This window comes from Schistocerca nitens, chromosome 12 (assembly GCF_023898315.1).
Source record: "Schistocerca nitens isolate TAMUIC-IGC-003100 chromosome 12, iqSchNite1.1, whole genome shotgun sequence".
In the NCBI taxonomy this organism is placed as follows: Eukaryota; Metazoa; Arthropoda; class Insecta; order Orthoptera; family Acrididae; genus Schistocerca; species Schistocerca nitens.
The window spans coordinates 115,941,253-115,958,767 of record NC_064625.1 but is presented as its reverse complement, the minus strand read 5'-3'; positions in this window follow the sequence as shown (position 1 = coordinate 115,958,767).

Sequence of the window (17,515 nt, the reverse complement as noted above, 5' to 3'; positions counted from 1 at the left end):
CCCCCCCACACACACACACCACGGCGCTGCCTCGCGCCGAGGACACAACTCGAATGCCAACTTTCGTGCCCACGCGCTCGGACCTTGCAATGTATTTCTCGTGAATTTCCCCCGCACTCACCATCAGCGTTTCAACATTAGGAAACAGCCGGCCGGTGTGGCCGAGCGGTTCTAGGCGCTTCAGTCTGGGACCGCGCGACCGCTACGGTCGCAGGTTCGAATCCTGCCTCGGGCATGGATGTGTGTGATGTCCTTAGGTTAGTTAGGTGTAAGTAGTTCTAAGTTCTAGTGGACTGATGACCACAGATGTTAAGTCCCATAGTGCTCAGAGCCATTTGAACCATTACGAAACATCTCGAAGAAAGTGGTCTACTGGCATGTAACCAGAACGGATTTTTTATATCTGTTTTTATTAAGTTCTGTAAATAATATGGCATTCATACAGTAGCCCAGTATAGCACCACGCCCACCGCGTCAACGCCGTCTGGCGACGAAAATTTTGTCTTCTGTGGCAACCAGCAGTCTTGTATCATGAAGATACACTTTTCTGGGTTATCAGGCCGCGTCATGTTTCTTCTAAAATGATGACGTTTCGAACCCTCTGCTGGGATCTGTAGTGGTTAATACGAAAGAAGAAAAAGAAAAGGAAAGGTTGAAAATGTGGGAAGAAATGGTGAATGAAAAGAGGGTTTTAAGATCGTAAATGACCGTGAAAAAGGGAAAGAATGAAGTGCAAATCGGACTTCGTATTACAGAAAAGCTATCGGACTTCGTGATTCGGAAAAGCTATTGTTGGAGTGGTCCTTGTGGAGTTTCTGAGCAAAAGTTAAACCAATTTCCACTACAAAAATTATTGAAAAAGAACAGAGAATAACAAAATGTAACTGACAGGGGGAAGTGGCGTAGATAAGAGTTCATCCTTTACCATGTTAACATGCCTTCTTTCGTGCGGCGTAGGGTCTTCAAAAATCTCCTACTTCATTTCTGCGTGAAGTCTGCTCCGAAATCTTGCAATTGTCCAGGAATCACTAATTTATACAAATTAAAATCATCTTGATACTCAATGCAATTTATTTTACGTTGCTACTTCCATCCTCCGAATTTCATAACAACTTCCACTATATGTCTACACATTAATAAGTTTTTCCGTCTTAATCAGATCAAGACTAGCTAATAAGTTTTTTACGTCTGCATTAAGCTTCCGTTCTCGAGAGACAAAAAAAAAAAACGGATAGAAAAAAAAGAGTTACAATTTTAGTATTTTCTCTGCCGTCGAGCGCTCATACCGTTGCGACGGTATAATTTATGTCGGAGGGAACGAGTGTAGCGCGGCGAAATTCAAAGTCCCGCTACAGATCTTCCTCAGGATCTTCTGGTGTCCACTACTGCTGGAATGCCGGCCGGTGTGGCCGTGCGGTTCTAGGCGCTACAGTCTGGAGCCGAGCGACCGCTACGGTCGCAGGTTCGAATCCTGCCTCGGGCATGGATGTGTGTGATGTCCTTAGGTTAGGTAGGTTTAATCAGTTCTAAGTTCTAGGCGACTGATGACCTTAGAAGTTAAGTCGCATAGTGCTCAGAGCCATTTTACTGCCGGAATACTGTCGGAGACGCGTGTCGCGTCCTCTTGTAAAGGGGGAGTTTTCACGCGTTCGTGCTGGAGAAGTGATAGTATTGTTTGAAATTCATGTGGTGAGCCATAGTCGTAGACCCGTATCCCAGTATCTGATACTGAGACGTTTGTAAATAATGATGTCACATCGAAGCTAACAAGAATGTCACCTGCAGATATCTTCAGTGTGCGCATAACTTCTAAAAAAAAAAAAAAAAATGTTTCGAATCTCTTACAAAAGTATTTGTTTTACCAACTAGATGTCTCCGTTTGCCAGATAAATGATGTGCTAAAAACTAAGTCGGCGAGTTAACCCAACTGACTATAGGCAAGTTAAAAACCAATCCGACGAAGAGAATCGTTCGGAAAGTGAAAAACCTGATATCAGACTCCAGACTGGACAGCTCTATTACAAATAATCTAACACGTCGAATATCTGTCTCACCAGGAATGTATGGACTGCCGAAAATACATAATGAATAGGTTTCTTTAAGGCCTATAGTCAGTGGGATTAACTCGGAGGTTAAGAATGAGGTCGGTCTGCCGTTCCTAGATGAGTTGGTATACAGAAGATCTGATAAAACTCTAGGTCACAGAGTGTACAAAAAGCCGACTAACACAAACAGGTATTTAGATGCCACTTCGCATCACCACCGAGCCCACAAGCAAGCACTACTCAACATTCTGCCTTCACGAGCCTTCCCTATCAGTGATGACGACAATTTGGAATCAGTGTTGAATTTCTTAAAGAGGACATTGAAGGCAAATGGGTATGATAGTTATTCAATCTGCAGGGCTTTTAGGCGGAATATTTTATAACGCTAATACGAATGACGGGGAACCACCTACTCACTCCGTCAGGTTATCGTTCGTTTCTGGGGTCACTGACCGCATAATCAGAATTTAAAAAAAAATAGTATTCAGACATCTTTCTTTACTCCAAACAAACGATTTTTTTTCCGACGGAAAACGGATGCACCTGATTGCCTCCACAATGCAGGCGTCTGTCAAGTGACATGTGGCTGCGGCAAAGTGTATATTGGCGAAACGGGAAGAACTGTTATAGAGCGCATTAAGGGACACGAACCGCGCATGCGGCTAAAACAAAGTTCAAAATCGGAAGTAGCGGAACATCTTGAGACCTGTGGCTCTGACATCTATTTTAATAACGTACGTGTACTGGCTAAAGAAACAAACATTTGTAGAAGAAAGGTCCGAGAAGCGGTTGAAATTTCTAAGAATGCATCTAATTTCAATAGAGAGGACGATTATAGGCTTCCGGCATCGTGGCTTCCCGCCATCAAGGAAGTAAATACGCGGCCGCGGTGTGTGATCGGCATAAACAACGCGCTGCAAGTCACCTCGGCGGACAATAATATTTTGGGTAAACATTCCCCCTCTCTTGCTCTGTCCGTTTTGAATCTAGCCACTGATGATGACCAACCAACAGCGGTAGCAGGAATTTCAACCAATAACCCTTCTCCAGCGCAAGAGTGGAATAGGGCTTTTCTATCCAATGATGATGGGCCGCCATTCGTATCCACAGGAGATTAGCCAACAACGCCCCTTCTTCTGCATCAGAGCGGGAATATTAGCGTATGACTATGGCCCACCCATGGTAGCCATATGAATTTTAACCAATACTACGAGGGCAGTTCAATAAGTAATGCAACACATTTTTTTTCTCGGCCAATTTTGGTTGAAAAAACCGGAAATTTCTTGTGGAATATTTTATAACATTCCCGCTTCGTCTCGTATAGTTTCATTGACTTCCGACAGGTGGCAGCGCTGTACGGAGCTGTTAAAATGGCGTCTGTAACGGATGTGCGTTGCAAACAACGGGCAGTGATCGAGTTTCTTTTGGCGGAAAACCAGGGCATCTCAGATATTCATAGGCGCTTGCAGAATGTCTACGGTGATCTGGCAGTGGACAAAAGCACGGTGATTCGTTGGGCAAAGCGTGTGTCATCATCGCCGCATGGTCAAGCAAGACTGTCTGATCTCCCGCGTGCGGGCCGGCCGTGCACAGCTGTGACTCCTGCATTGGCGGAGCGTGCGAACACACTCTTTCGAGATGATCGACGGATCACAACTCAGTGCTCAACTTGACATCTCTGTTGGTAGTGCTGTCACAATTGTTCACCAGTTGGGATATTCAAAGGTTTGTTCCCGCTGGGTCCCTCGTTGTCTAACCGAACACCATAAAGAGCAAAGGAGAACCATCTGTGCGGAATTGCTTGCTCGTCACGTGGCTGAGGGTGACAATTTCTTGTCAAAGATTGTTACAGGCGATGAAACATGGGTTCATCACTTCGAACCTGAAACAAAACGGCAATCAATGGAGTGGCGCCACACCCACTCCCCTACCAAGAAAAAGTTTAAAGCCATACCCTCAGCCGGTAAAGTCATGGTTACTGTCTTCTGGGACGCTGAAGGGGTTATTCTGTTCGATGTCCTTCCCCATGGTCAAACAATCAACTCTGAAGTGTATTGTGCTACTCTTCAGAAATTGAAGAAACGACTTCAGCGTGTTCGTAGGCACAAAAATCAGAACCAACTTCTCCTTCTTCATGACAACGCAAGACCTCACACAAGTCTTCGCACCCGAGAGGAGCTCACAAAACTTCAGTGGACTGTTCTTCCTCATGCACCCTACAGCCCCGATCTCGCACCATCGGATTTCCATATGTTTGGCCCAATGAAGGACGCAATCCGTGGGACGCACTATGCGGATGATGAAGAAGTTATTGATGCAGTACGATGTTGGCTCCGACATCGACCAGTGGAAGGGTACCGTGCAGGCATACAGGCCCTCATTTCAAGGTGGCGTAAGGCCGTAGCATTGAATGGAGATTACGTTGAAAAATAGTGTTGTGTAGCTAAAAGATTGGGGAATAACCTGGTGTATTTCAATGCTGAATAAAACAATCCCTGTTTCAGAAAAAAAATGTGTTGCATTACTTATTGAACTGCCCTCGTATTACTTCTCCAGCACGAATGCGTGAAAACTCCCCCTTTATAAGAGGACGCGTCACTCGTCTCTGACAGTATTCTAGCAGTAGTTGACACCAGACGATCCTGAGGAAGTTCCCGCAAAGGGGTCGAAACGTCGATCATTTTAGAAGAAACATGACGCGGCCTAATAACGCAGAAGATTTTAACTTCAGTAACAACGGCCACAAAAGCGTGCAGACTTACATAGTCTTGTATCGTATTGGTGAATGACTCAACCAGCCACAAATACTTTTTGAATGCTTCATTTTATTTCCATAACCGATTTCGGGCTGCCATGCTTTCGAGCTACCATGCCCATCTTCAGATGGGTACAATTTTCGTAAAATAGATGTTTTGGTTAACAATATGTCGTCTGCTCCCCACTGCCCAAGAATATCTGAGTATTTAGTGTCACTTTATGAGTTGTTTCACTAACAGAAATAAGTTAAAGTGCTTGCATTATACTGTATATCACTGCAGATTCACATACCAGTATACAGTTGTATAAATATAAATTACCATTATGAATAACTGTGTCGCTCTCATCCCATCTGCCAACTTTTTAATTTTGCATTTCCTTCAATTAACTTATGAACTTGAGTGACATCCAGATATCTGTATACATAAATTTGTGCACATATATGTCGGCTGTATAATATGCAGCCGGTTGGGTTTCTAGTACTTCGTCAACGGTTACCAGTGACAGTACAAAAAAAGTCCTGGTACAAACTATTTATCATACTGTCTAGCTCTTAAGGTGCAAATATTTTTCTGTTATTAACATGTTACATTTTGCCCATCCAAGATCATCTTTTCTCTGTTTACATCTTTGCTCGATATTTAATGATCGATATCTCTGCATCTTTGCTTAATGATAATCTTCTTTTGCAAAGAAAAACGTCAAGTGTATAACACACGTGCGATGTTCAACACGCATTTTAACAATATTCTGAAATGTGCCACCGTAACTTTTTTACAACATGTGTGTCATGGTGGACTTCGAGGACATTGACATCGAGCTAGAAAACCACATGGACCACAACATATGAACCGCCATCGACTGGAATGTACAGTGTGATTCAAAAAGAATACCACAACTTTAAAAATGTGTATTTAATGAAAGAAACATAATATAACCTTCTGTTATACATCATTACAAAGAGTATTTAAAAAGGTTTTTTTTCACTCAAAAACAAGTTCAGAGATGTTCAATATGGCCCCCTCCAGACACACGAGCAATATTAACCCGATACTCCAACTCGTTCCACCCTCTCTGTAGCATATCAGGCGTAACAGTTTGGATAGCTGCTGTTATTTCTCGTTTCAAATCATCAATGGTGGCTGGGAGAGGTGGCCGAAACACCATATCCTAAACATACCCCCATAAGAAAAAATCGCAGGGGGTAAGATCAGGGCTTCTTGGAGGCCAGTGATGAAGTGCTCTGTCACGGGCTGCCTAGCGGCCGATCCATCGCCTCGGGTAGTTGACGTTCAGGTTTCATAACCAACCTTTTTCGTAGGACTCTCCATACAGTTGATTGTGGAATTTGCAGCTCTCTGCTAGCTCTGCGAGTCGATTTTCCTGGGCTGCGAACAAATGCTTGCTGGATGCGTGCTACATTTTCATCACTCGTTCTCGGCCGTCCAGAACTTTTCCCTTTGCACAAACACCCATTCTCTGTAAACTGTTTATACCAACGTTTAATACACCACCTATCATGAGGTTTAACACCATACTTCGTTCGAAATGCACGCTGAACAACTGTCGTCGATTCACTTCTGCCGTACTCAATAACACAAAAAGCTTTCTGTTGAGCGGTCGCCATCTTAGCATCAACTGACGCTGACGCCTAGTCAACAGCGCCTCAAGCGAACAAATGTACAACTAAATGAAACTTTATAGCTCCCTTAATTCGTCGACAGATAGTGCTTAGCTCTGCCTTTTGTCGTTGCAGAGTTTTAAATTCCTAAAGTTGTGGTATTCTTTTTGAATCACCCTGTATGTAAGTGAACACAATTCAGCGTATTTTTATCAATAAAACAACAAATAAAGTGCCACTAGATAAGCAAAACGTTTGTGCAGTGCGGAGCAGACGAGATGATGTTAGCCAAACCATATATGTAACGAAAAATGTTAGCCACCTGAAGATGGCCATGGTAGTCCGAAACGGGTTGTGCCAGTAAAATAAAACACTCGAAAAGTATTTGCGGCTCGTTGTGTCATTCACCAAGTTCACAAGATCCAACATGGATAAAATAATCTTTTATCAGTCTGCTTATGTTGCTTACCACTACAACATGTAACTTTTATGTTCAAGTGCAACATGATATTCCAGCGTACGTGTCTTCTAATGATTTTTAGTAATTTCGATCGTCCGGATATGTTTGTTTTGTAACCCAATTATATTTCATATGGAGTTATGTAATTTTATTTTACTTCAACGAATATCTGATGACGGCAATGCCCGGGACGTGTAATACTGCAATAAAGAAGCCGGCTCGCTTACAGTCAATCGCAAGTATGTTATTGAAATGTATATAATAAACCGCTGCGCTATATTTCGAGCGTGCAGGATCAGGAATGTGAGAAGATAGGGAGACTGTAAAATACATTCTTCGGTAATCTCTCCACAGGAGAAATGCCACATTAATTCCCGTGAATTCGTGTTCGGTAAGTTCGAAAATGTAGCACTTGAAACGGATGGTGTGACTATTATGCTGCTGTCAACATGTATTGCAGGTAGAGGTCATGAGAGATTAGGGCGGGTACAGAAACATACAGAGGGTCACTTTCTCCGCTGATCAGCATCCAGATGGAGTAAGAAAGAAGACTGATAATTTTGTTACGATGTCCCTTCCGTCATGCACCACAGACCATTTATGTATATGTAGATCGATTGCGCATAGATACAGTTCCGTACTGTCATCCTAGCCCCTTGTAATCTTTCTCAACCAGTAAAGGTCCGATCGATGTTTTAAAGAATTGAACTCGCGTTATAAAACAGTTTAAAATCTCTGAACACTTTGCGAGGTGCCGGGGCTAGCAGTGTATTCAACACTAAATTCTTCTAGAATCTTCATATATAAATGATGCTCTAAGGCCCCCCCCCCCCCCTATTCTAACTCCGACTTTTGCTGTTGCACATGGATTAAAAAGAAACGCGAACTGATTGTAATCGACCCTGCAAGTGGAGTTGAAAAGAGTTTGGCACCTGCAATAATTTAATTTGATAAATAAGTTAAATAAAGGAAAGTATCATTAACGTAGTGAGAAATGAAAGGGTTGCTCTACCGATTAACAGAATGAAAGGTCTGTCCAAAATAACAATTTGACGTATTATGACTAAACTCAAAATAATAAACAAAACACATGAAACATTTACAATACATCAAACTGGCTCAAATTGGATACTCAAATAAATGTTGTGAAGGTGAAATTGTCCCTAAACTAGATTGTGACATTTATGACGAAGTGGTATGTGGAGCCAATTCTTTGCAACTCAAATCTTAAGAGAAACACACAGCCAACCCAACATTAATTGCTGCTACAGTAGTGAGAACTCAGACAATGAACACCCAAGACAGAACAAAGTTAGAAAAAGACAAACAGGCGCGCTCTGCTGAGTTCTGATTATCACCTAGGAAAACCCCTAATCTGCCGGTGCTGTGGACATACATTACCAAGCTGTCTTCTTAACTGCAAGAACATGATCTGGCGTACCGGAGGCGATGGCTGGTTGCTTCGACGTCCCGTCGCGGTGATGGCAATGTCGCGAATTTAGGCCGAAACAAATTATCCTGGTCTGGTTGTTCCAGACTAAAGACTTCCTAGTAATACAAATGCGCCTCTGAGGGAGACGAAGAAGGCTCACCACACAATCACTGACGGTACAGTGATTGGTTTTAACAAGCGAAGTCACACAGTAACTCCGATACAGTCAACCTTAGCCAAAACTGCTCAAGACAGACAACATAGGCCGCACGTACGCAGAACGCTCAATTGCCAACTGTACTCGGAAAGTTACGTTGAAGTCGAAACTTCAGCAACTTCCTCAAACAGTTACAATTAAATGAAAGTATACTAGACAGCCAACGGAAGGCAGGCTGTCCAGAGCAGCGAGAGTTCAGTCTTGTAACCTACTCCAACCGAAAGGCGAGAGCCGACTCTCTCAAGAGCACCTGTACAAGCCGAACACAGAACATTGCCGTGCCCACGACAGTGGTCGTGGTTAAACGTTCCAATCAGCAACTCGAAAACCGGCGGAAAATTCCACTCTATTGCCGAAGCACTACTAGTCCACCAATGGAGATTCTTGGCGCCGATTTCTGCGCCGATTTTGCTACGTCACGGAGCTATGCCCTGGAAAAGCCAATCACAATTACGATTTTGCAGAAAACGCGGGAATTTGCCCGTCAAGACTGCCTGGGAACACAAGTCATTCCCACACCTCACTGGTAGCCCGCCATAAAGTGTTTTCACTAAGTTTCTGCGAAGTAACGGAATCTCTAGCCCAGCCTCTTCGTCAGGCCCCTCTGGGTGTGTCGTGTCGTCCCCGCTCTTATGATAATGTCGGCGTCTGGACAGCATCCACTCGGCTCCCTCACATCCGTGGGCATAACCCTTTCAAGATCAGCAGAACCCGCCTGTCACCGGACCACCCGGGTGACAAGATACGTTGCGTGGGAAGTCCACGTGTGAAGGAATAGCAACTCTTCACCGCACGCAATTAGAGAGGAAAATCGAATTACTCAGACTAAGATAGAAATATGAGAGGGGGCTCATGCCATCTCTCAACTTCCCAAATATCTTAATGTGTTAAATATTTGATATTAAAGTACGTAAGGAAGGGAAAGTTTAGAAAGTTTGATACTAGGCTTAAAATTTATTGGAAGTCATTAGGTTTTCTAATTATAATACATTGGATGATTAGGCCAATAATCAGCTTTCCATTTTAAGCAGAAGCTAGTTTTTCACGTTTTTATGAGGTCATATTTCCTGAAATAGGTTCCGTACAGTGATATAATTTTGCAAGTACATTCAGTGGTATATTCAGGTGCTGTGTGCAAAGTGCATTGAGATTAGTAGTAAAGAGATAATAAATTAAAACATTATGTCCGATACTGAAGTTCTGCTGCATGAACAGTGAAAATGTGGTCAGCGATGAAGTTTTTCTCTTTCATCGTTTCAAGGGCTGTGTCAGCGAGAAAAAAAATTCGTGAAGGTTTGAAATAGTGTGACAAGTTTGTAGAAAGTAGCTAAGTATTCTCAAAAACTGGACGAATAAAGTCCAGATATTTGTGTGCCGCCGCTTAAATTACTTTAAGACGAACAAAAGGGTTATAACTGTAACACTTGTCACGTTGTGTTACTTGTGACTTCATATTATACCACTTAATAAATAAGTTCTGAAAGCATTATGAATTTCTATATTCAGTCATTCTTCTTCTTCTTCTTCTTCTTCTTCTTCTTCCTGAAATGTTTCTGCTTAGGCAGGTCATTCACAAAGCCTCTTCAAAGCTTCACTTTTCTCCTCCAATCTATCATTTAGCACCTCCTCCCAATGCAGTCCTCTTCACGTCTTACAACTGTCTTCATCCAGGTTCTATCCATTCTAGTGCTCTTCACGGAAGTCTTTCTGGTCCTGTTCGCCGGCCGCGGTGGTATCGCGGTTCTAGGCGCTCAGTCCGGAACCGCGCGACTGCTATCGTCGCAGGTTCGAATCCTGCCTCGGGCATGGATGTGTGTGATGTCCTTAGGTTAGTTAGGTTTAAGTAGTTCTAGGGGACTGATGACCACAGATATTAAGTCCCATAGTGTTCAGAGCCATTTTTTTGATCCTGTTCTTTTAATGTTGCCAAACCATTTAAAGCTATTCCTCTCCATAGTTTCTTTTAGGGGCCTGATTTGGAGAGTGTTTCGTAATGTTTCATTCCTTATCCTGTTACTTCTCGTCTCACGCAGGATGCCTCGTACAAAACGCATCTCTGTTGCTTATAATCTGCTCAAATCTTTCTCTGTCCAAAGCCAGTGCTCTGATCCGTGGGTCAAACCTGGCAGATAATATGATTTGTACGTCATCTCATCATCTGCATATGCTATGCTATTGACCCTTGGTGAACTTTCCTTCGAGGTTGTCCATGACTATATCAAAAAACCATTTCTGAGAGCACACTTCCTTTCCGAAACCTTCCGCCCGTCATAAAGCATTCTATTTTTTGCTTTCTATAATAACACAATTCATGCGTTTTTTGTACATGTTATTCTTGTCAGTTGTTTTTCTTCCCTTGTAATTATGCCATAAGCTTTTTTAAATCTATGAATGCGACTACAATGTCTTTCCTAAATTCCCGTTTCTTTTCTGCAACCTGTCTATCTGTAAATAAGGATATTTCGAAATTTGTGGTAAGTTCCTATGGGACCTAGCTAATGACTTCATCGGTCCCTAGGCTTAAGCAATACTTAATCTAACTTAAACTAACTTAGCCTAAGGACAACACACACACACACACACACACACACACACACACACACACACACACACACACACCCATGCCCGAAGGAGGACTCGAACCTCCGACAGGGGGAGCCGCGCGATTCGTGACATGGCGCCTTAGACATCGCGGCTGTAAATAGTTTTGCACCCTCTTGCGGGAACAGCCTGTATGTAACTGTTACTTTCACAGTAAATTAGATACATTGCAATATTACATTCGTAGGACCCTGACTTTTTGCTGATCTCCACTACTGTAAAACCTTTTTCATCTCGAGAAAAATCGGACACGAGCAACGATCAGATATACCCGCGGTAAACTTCCTCGTTTAACTTTGAATTTTGCGTTGAATAGGGTTAAACGCCGACTTTATCGCTGTTAACGTTTAATCGAAGTTATCACATTCGGCCATAATAATAGACAACTGCTAACGAAAGCGCACAGCGATATTTTCGCCGTGTAGTCTGCTGCGTTTCGGTGGTCCGTCCTATTAGGAGGAAACTTGGGCGGGCCTCCTCGTGACAGGACGGAGAGAGCGGCGGCGGTTTGCGCCGGGACGCCCTGATGAGGGACGCCGGAGTAATAAGCGACGCCGGGCCGTAATAACACGGTCGCCATGGCGACGCGGGGCGCTGCCGAAGAATGTTTCATTTCGGCGGCGCCGGCGATTGTTAACGCGCCGGCCGGCCTACATCAAAGGCGGCCGCCCGGGCAGGTAGGTATCTGTCACGCGTCAGCTGAGACGCCCCGCGGCGCGGGGGCGGCTGGCGCCGGGGGCGGGCGTAGGCGGGAGCGGGGGCGGAAGTGTGTGAGTGTGTGTGTGTGTGTGTGTGTAGGGGGGGGGGGCAGGGACCTCCCGCTTCATCGGAGTGTGTATTCTGGCGGAGCGCCCCTCCGTGCGTAAAGGACGGACCTGTTGTCAGCACATCGGTTCTGCAGGCGAGACCGTCATATTGACGATTCCACGCTGTGTCCGTCGAAGGGTGAGGCTGACTTCCCACAGCACCACAGAGAAACGCTTCTCTGCAGCATTGTCGGAGCTGCATACGGCATGGGGTAGGATGTGAAACAGGTCTATTGGGAGTTTGTCATGTACATTTCAGGTATTTGTACGTACGAGGGCTATTCCGAAAGTAAGGTCCGATCGGTCACGAAATGGAAACGACTATGAAAATCCGATAAAGCTTTGCACAGATGTGTTGGGTAGTGTCTCTAGTATAACCCCAGTTAGCATCACGTCGCTCTTCTCATTTCTGAGCTCGCAGTGAGTGCGTAAAGATGTCTAGAAAATAGTGTCTGCCGCCAAGTACGGGGGCCTGGTGAGAAATTTCCCCTGAAGCTATGCAGCTAACATTACATAACTGTCGTGCTGTTTCGTCGTCAAGACAATTCTCAGCCGCATTCTGCAGGGGCAATGAAGATGCTCCTGCATCGTTTTCAAATGGAAATGTGAGAGTACCCACAATACAGCCCGTAATTGTCTCCCTCTGAGTTTCAGCTCTGGTCACATGAACCGCTGGTTATGAAGACAACATTTCGGCACAAGACAACGGGCCGTAGGCCAGCGTAGAGAATTGGCGGAGAGCACTGGCGGCTGCCTTCTATAGCGAGGGTATGGGAAAGTTGGTACAACGCTACGATACACGTCTAAGTCGGGTCGGCGACTATGGAGATAAGTAGCTGCAAGGTGTATCTAACTGTTGCAAATAAAACATTTTTGATTTTTACCGTGGTTTCCATTTCGCGACCTATCGGACCTTACTTTCGGAATAGCCCTCGTACTTTGGACGTCTCAAACGCTAAGCGACAATTCTGAATCGCTTATTTTGCGTACGCAGGCTTCGGTCAGAGTTAGCTGTGTCGCTGGAAGATGATTTTTTTTGTTTTGTCATCGCTGTCTGGCAGCGAGGAGCGCGGAAGTTCTATCGTTAGCGGAGTAGTAACACAGACATCGAGCAGTAGACTCGTGGCAATGTACACATGACGTTAAGTGCATCTGTGTTTGAGAAAAATGACTTGTAATTGATTATTGTGAAACAGAGAAAAAAGATTTGATTAGTGATCGTTCAAATGGCTCTAACAAGGGAACCTCCCCATCGCACCCCCCTCAGATTTGGTTATAAATTGACGCAGTGGATAGGCCTTGAAAAACTGAACACAGATCAATCGAGAAAACAGGAAGAAGTTGTGTGGAACTATGAAAAAACGAACAAAATATACAAACTGAGTAGTCCATGTGCATAATATGCAACATCAAGTACACTCTGAGTTGAGGAGCGCCGTGGTCAGAGTGAGCAGCTGCGGAACGAGAGGTCCTTGGTTCGAGTCCTCCCTCGAGTGAAAAATTTACTTTCTTTATTTTCGCAAAGTTACGATCTGTTCGTTCATTCATTGACGTCTCTGTTCACTGTAATAAGTTTAGTGTCTGTGTTTTGCGACCGCACCGCAAAACCGTGCGATTAGTAGACGAAAGGACGTGCCTCTCCAATGGGAACCGAAAATATTTGATCGCAAGGTCATAGGTCAACCGATTCCTCCACAGGAAAACATGTCTGATATATTCTATACGACACTGGTGACGGCATGTGCGTCACATGACAGGAATATGGTATCGACCCACCTAACTGGCACACTTGGCGAATGGGTAAAAAGATTCTTCTACCTTGCCCGATTTCGGTTTTCTTGTGGATGTGATAATCACTCCCAAAAAAGTGATGAAAACCTAAGAGTTTGTCACATAAACTGCAACAAATGAATGCAACAGTTTCACAGTCGCACAGTTTTCCCTGTGCTCTGTCAAAACATATGTTTTTTACATTTTCAAATGTTTCCCTGCGTAGACCGTCAAATCCTGCATATGTCCAAGCAAATCTAAACATGTCCTAGAATTTTGGAGAGCGAAGTTGAATATGTGTGAGTGCCTGAACTTTAATAATTGTCTGAAAATAAAAAATTAAACTCTTCACTCGAGAGAAGATTTGAACCAAAGACCTCTCGTTCCGCAGCTGCTCACGCTAACCACGGGACCACGGCGCTCCTCAGTTCTGTCGGTCCTTGATATTGCCTATGTTGCGCATGGACTACTCAGTTTGTATATTTTGCTTATTTTTTCATAGTTCCACACAACTTCTTCCTGTTTTCTCGATTGATCTATGTTCAGTTTTTCAAGGCCTATCCCTGTGCCAACTTATAACTAAATCTGAGGGGGTTGCGACGGGGAGGTTCCCTTGTAAGCACTATGGGACGTAACATCTGAGGTCATCAGTCCCCTGGACTTAGAACTACGTAAACCTAACTAACCTAAGGACAGCACACTCATCCATGCCCGAGGCAGGATTCGAACCTGCGACGTTAGCAGTCGCGTGATTCCGTTTCTGTTCATTCTTGAGTGAGACATCCATGTGAGGGAACTTTAGATTTTTCAGTAAATATGAGAAGCTTTCACTGTAAGGTGTTTTTCATATGTGACTGTAGGCTCTGCCGGCGTAGGCTATTGATGAAGATTCCTCGGGTCTCCAACCGGCTGGTAGCGTTGATATCTCGCGACATTTCGGGAAGTGTCATACTGCCCATCTTCTGGCGAAGTGTCGAGATTCGCGGAGAGCGGGCTATTTGTATGTTGCGGTCACCCCCCTCCACTAGACCTCGGGTGGCTGCGGTGGACCAGCGGCGTGCGCGCGGTGGCGGGGATGGCGGTCGCCCCCGGCGGCCGCGTTCGGTTCTCGGTGTAAGCATTCCGTCTGCGTCCGCGGCGGCGGACATTGACGGGCGCGCTCCCGACGGATCGCCGCTATCGCAGGGTTCCGTGCTGCGCTGAGTTGGTATCCCTCGTCTCTGTCGACCAGATTGTCGTGAATCCTTATTTCTATGGATTCTTTAATAACGCTTTCCCAGAAGCCAGATGCTCGGCACAGTATCTTCGTGTTTTCGAAGTGTTCTTCATTTTGAAACGCGTACGCTTCATGGGCAGCGATGGCGAGCCACAGAATCTCTGACCAGAGAGTATGTAGTTAGTGCAGTTACGCTCGACTCGCAGTAGCGAGCAGTCAGTCTGTCGGTAGTGGTAGCCCAGTGCAGTTGCGAGTAGCGCGTCGGAGATGACGCAGTCGCGATCTAGATGCGAGAGAGTTTAGTTGTGTGAGAGGAGTCGGCGGGCGTCGACATCGCACTCTGGTCATGATTCAGGACGAGGTATATTTTTATTAAATAACGTATTCAAGCAGCATTGCGCTCAACAGATAATCTAATGTATATTCATTGTAATTAACTTTGAAGAATCGCCCCTATAATAATTTTGATTTCAAAGCAATTTTTAACAAAAAAAAAATCATTTGATTCCCTTGCATTTCCTTTAAAGAAAATTTTCAGTTAAATTCAAAAAAAAAAAAAAATTATTATTGCGATGCATTTCCTCCAAGCTGTGGCGCAGAATAAGAGCAGATCCAGTTTTACTAAGGTAACAATTACAGTTTAATTAGTGAACAGGGCCAAAGACCGACATTTCGGTTTAATTGAGTTTTGATTATCGCTGTAGTTTCATTCTCATGGAATTTATCTTTCATTATTTTATGGGAACCTATACTTGGGTCAGATTGCTAATTTTTATTAATTGTCTTTGTCATCGAAAGTTCTGTGGGGAGGTTACACTTAGCTCTGGCCCCCATTTCCAATAAATATTATTCTTTTTGAAATTTTCCGTGGGGAGGTTACACTTGGCTCCATTTAAAATATTACTATCTTTTCACTTCTTGTGGGGAGGTTACAATTTATGCTGTGTTCTGCTATGGCTGATGTTTCTGTGTGACCTAGTCGCATACATCTGATATGTTCTTCGCAGCGTTTAGATATGCAGCGCTGTGTTTTCCACATTCGCATGGTATGCTGTATACTCCTGGTGTGTTAAGGTTCAGAGCATCTTTGGCAGAACCTAGGAGCTCCCTCGTCTTCGGTGGTGGTCGGAGAATGCTTTTGAACTTGTATTTGCCCAGAAGTCGTGCAATTTTGGCCGAGAGCGAATCGATGTACGGAAGGAACGCGAGTAGTCGTTTGTCTTCTTCTTCCTCATCTCTTTCTGGGGTTCTCACTGCTTCCTTCTTCCTTTTAAGCGCCCTGTTGATCTGCGTTTCAGTAGGCTATTTTGGTGCAGGACTTCCCTCAGGTGTTGCAGCTCGGATGGTAGGCTGTCTTTGTCGCAGACGGCGCGCGCCCTATGTACCAGGGTGGTCAGTACTGTTTGTCTGTGTGGCAGCTTGTTGTATGAAGGTATAGGTCTGTGTGTGTCTTCTTCCTATGTACTGCATGGCCTAGTGAATCATCTGCCTTCCTCTTAATTAAAATATCAAGGAACGGGAAGCATCCATTTTCCTCCATTTCCATTGTAAATTTGATGTTCGGATGGATGCTGTTGAGGTGCTCAAGAAACTTCGCTAGCGCCTCTTTGCCATGTCCCCAAGCGACACTTTTGTCCGGAAATGGCGTCTCTTATCCGTTCTCCGGCAGTCTGCGAGGTTCGGTCAGTGATTAGGGGCCTTAGCTCCTTAAGGGGCTCCGGAACGCCCTATACTTGCAATGTTAAAATAACGCTTATAAATTACATCTTTCCTCACAAAGTATTTGAGGTAGGAAGTTGAACTTTTTACAGATTATTTATTGGAATATGGGCTACAACTTGACACAGGGATTTTACAAAATTTTAGTTCAGTTATTAAAGATGATTTTTTTTCAATTGTAATGAAAATTCACAACATTTTTTTGCAATTTTTTATTTATATATTCAAAAATATACAGTTTTTTGGAAAAAGGCTGTGATAAATTATGCAGAAGGTACTGTGTAACATTTACTGAAAGTTTGAAACAAATATGTTTGGAAGATCCTTAGAAAACATGTAATTAGTATGAGAAAATAAAAGTTTTGGGAATCGAGCGACAAAGATTGGATTAACTTTTTAGTGCATTCCAGGTCCATAGGATGGATTATCTTCATCCTCTGCAAACTCCTCCTCCAGCTTCCTCTTGTTCCTCCTCCTGTTTACTCTTGCTTGTATTTTTAGACTCTTTACAGCCTGTCTGCAGCCCGAAGGCGTTCCTTGTCTAAAGCATAAATACCTTTGGCTTTCCAACATTTCTCCTTTTCTTAAAAGCCTTCAGAGGATTTCTAATAACTTTACGTTTACTCATTATTATACTTCAATAAAACAGAGACTCAAGAAACAGAATTAATTACGAATATTCTCGAGATAACGACAGAGTAAATAAACATGAAACAATCGACAATCACACCAGCGATATATATTGAACCATCACAGGTTAGCCACAACACATACTTTATCTCACATCACTAAAATGTACCTGATGAACACGGACGTTAATAATAACACCATTTGACAGCAGTTTAACAGCGCCACAGTGGGTCACGCCCAT